This window comes from Athene cunicularia (assembly GCF_003259725.1).
Source record: "Athene cunicularia isolate RWA chromosome 4 unlocalized genomic scaffold, athCun1 chr4_part1, whole genome shotgun sequence".
NCBI classification, from domain to species: domain Eukaryota; kingdom Metazoa; phylum Chordata; class Aves; order Strigiformes; family Strigidae; genus Athene; species Athene cunicularia.
In genome coordinates this window covers 12,935,595-12,939,037 of record NW_020799098.1, presented here as the reverse complement: position 1 = coordinate 12,939,037, position 3,443 = coordinate 12,935,595, and positions in this window count along the sequence as shown.

The following is a 3,443-nucleotide window of genomic DNA, read 5'->3' as shown; positions in this document are numbered from 1 at the left end:
TAAAATTATTCTCTATGCCCACTCCTCTGAATTTCTCCAGCGTCTCCTCATTTTTCTGCATCTGCTTCTTTTTCTCATCTTGTGCCAGCTCTTCGCTTTACTTGCTAAGCTCAGTAGTGAGATCCTTCCTCTGTAACATCACATTTTTGAGCTCTCTGTCTCCCCATGCCTTAGTCTGCCAGCTCAGGACCAGCAGCTCCTTCCCTCATTCATATGCCAATCTTTGGACCATTCCCAGGAATATTATTCCTTTTTCTAAGAGACCTGTGCACCACTTGCCTCTCCCATGTTCATCCTTGCACTTGCTTTGGTGACTAGCTATTCTCCCCTTGCTCAGTAGAGTTGTCTTCACACCTCCTCTTCACTGAGCTCACACTGATTATGTTTTAATGGTTGCAATTGCTACTGGAACAAACAAGTCCTCTAACAGACATTTTACGTGCCACATGGGGTTTTTTTTAAATTGTGATCTGTAGATACTGCAATTTTGAGTTCATTTGGGCTAAGGCCTTGCTTGAAAAGTGCCAAGCACTACCAAAACACACAAGCCAAAATAATTTGTAACAGAGCTTTCAGTGTCATCATCCCTATTGATTCCCTGTAATATGCTGCACAAGAGGAGTATAATAGCAACATTAAAAGCAATGGGCGGGGGGATGTATCCTGGAAAATCTGGTCTGCATGAGAGCATGCATGCACAACCAAAGCACAAAAAATTGCCACCTCATGCAGAAAAACACCTCAGCAGTGGATGCGGTGGCTGACTATATTACACAGCCTGAGAAATATGTTCCTGCAGATGGATTCGTGGCCACCCATACATTATGCACACCCTACTCCATCCCTAGCTAATACTCCTAAGCCAAGGGAGTAAGACACACCCCACCCCACCCCCCCAAGTACTTCAACACAGTCAGTGCAGAGGACGTGACCAAAGCGCTTACACTTGCTGGTCCAGTGCATCTCTATTTTACATTACCCAGAAACTTGTCTGGTGCTTCAAACACAGAGTTCCTCCCCACAGTAGTTACAGCAAAAGGGGCTCAATTTCTCCAGTCTGACTCAACTGAATAACACCTTACACTGGAGCAGTGCTGGTGCTCAGCTAACAACAGCAAGCATGGATGCTGTGTGGGATGCATAAAAGGCAGCAGGAAAGTCACAAACAAGATAAACTGCAAGAAGCATGAATTTTTAGAGGCTGAAATGAAAAAAGTCAGGTGAAATGAAATTTAAAAAAAACAACAGGTGAAGATTTGGAAAATGAGAGCAGGGAAATGCTTGGTGCCAAAGGGGGCCTGTCTGCAACACAGTGTCTCTACTGTCCTAGATACTTCCAAGAGAAAGGGGAGAAGGGAAGGCAGAAATAAAGCTGCTTCAGGGGAAAAGGGTGAAGAGGGTATCAGTCAGGCACTGATAACAGTCTGAAGGAGTCAAGAGGCGAGGCACAGTCAGACAAAGCACGAGAAGGCAGTCATGCCCATGTGCACCAAGGGGAGTAACCCAGAAAGGACACCACAGGGTTGTCTTCCCAATAGTGGTATGTGCTCCCACACGGATCAGAGCTGAAACCAGCCTCTACCTCTTCCTTCACAAAGTTCCTGATGCTGCAGGCCTGACCCCAGAGGAAGTTTTGTTCAGGTACCGACCTGTGGCTGGATGCTGTGGCAGGATACTGGGTGCTGTTCTTGTGTGCTCAGGATAGCTCCTGGCACCATGCAAGGAACACAGGCGTGGTAAGGGGAAAATCCACAGCGAAGTATCAGCACACAGGACACTGATAAAAATTAGTTTCTCACTATTCCAGTGAATCCAGGAGCTGGTGTCTCTCCAAAAAGCAGGAGTGTGTGTCAGGGGGAAGTGTTAAGCACAATAAAAAATTACATTTTTATGTGATTTCATCATTGATGTTGTTGTTGCATAACTTTATAGAGCTATCACATTTCCTCAGAGCCCAGAAGGCCTGAAGCTTCAATGTATTTCCAGTGCCAGGATGAAGTATCTAATTTACCATGCTGGAATGGGGCTTTCAGAAGATACATGCAGACAAATCCTGTGGGATGTGGAGCACGTACAAGGTATAACACAGAATGTCTGATTTGCTTTTGCTGGAGGAGAAGAAGGGCCAGAAGTGTAAAACATTAAAATAAAAAAAGGCAGTCCAAGTCTGATGTCTGCCAACTTCACTAATGTTAATTTATGCCTTTGATTTGGTCACAAAACTCACTAGCGTTAATGAATATTCATTTATAAAAGCTTCAACACACCCCATTTCAAAGAGAACAGGCTGAGGTTTGGACTTTCTTTTTCCCAGCGATCATTTCACCAGCACAGAGAAGAAAATTTGTGGGAAGTGAAGAAATTAAAAAGAACTGTTGATTCCAAGGCAAACACTTGCAATTCTTCCAGTTTCTTCTTTTACTCCAAATTGGAGAGCAACCAGCTATGGGTGGGAACCTGTTACACCGCAGCTGCAAATGAATGTCAAGCCACACACAAAGCACCTGACACTCACCCAGAAGGCAGCCAGGGCCTCCTCAAGTCCAGAGGTACCCTGAGTATGTGCAAGGCACAGGACGAACTGAGGACAGAGGCAAGAGGAGCCATCACCCAAAGAGCCACTGCAACACCCAGTCTCAGCCTCGGCCACCAGGCACTGATGCCTGTTGATAGTGGAAAACTGTATAAATGCAGCACTTCGGTATAATAAAACTGTGTTTTTAGAAGGAAGCTGTTCCCTTCCTCACCAAATATTTTTGGCTAAAGAGGTTTTTTTTGAGTACTGACAAAACCCCTAGGTGCTTACAAGCCTTGTAACGCTGGCTCAAATAATGCCTGGAACATCAGGTTTGCTGAGAAGCTGCCACACCCACCAGCCAGCCTTCTCTTCAGCTACTGAAACTTGCCCCGCACGCCGGCGGTGCCAGCTTTCCTGGAAAGCTCCAGGAACCCAAGCTCCTTGAGCTCACCCCACTTCCCCGCTCATCTCTGCCCCGGGTGCCGCAGCAGCAGTGACCCCATCACCCACGGATCCAGCCCCCCAAGAGGAAAGCAGGCGCCAGCCTGGAGGCACCAGTGCAGGGGAAAACCTCTGCACGACCAAACTCTGGGGGAGATTTCCCCTGAAACCCCCCTCCCCACCAGCTCTGCCTATTCTTTATCCCTGGTCCCTGTCGATGCGGTGTATCTACGGGAAACAATATACTGAGGCAGAGGACCCAGATCCTTTCTTTCTGGCACGGAAAGCATGCTCTATTGTAGTCCTGCTCGAGGGTGAAAGCATCTAGCGGGAGACAGGCACGGATAGGAAGAGGATGGTTATGATTAACTCTTTGACTTCTGATCCCACCGTGTCTGATGTATTAATAGCGCGCAGAGGTGTTGGTGCTGGCATCATGGCGCTCTTCGATTTTCCACGCTCTCCCACTCCCCCCCCGCCCCGT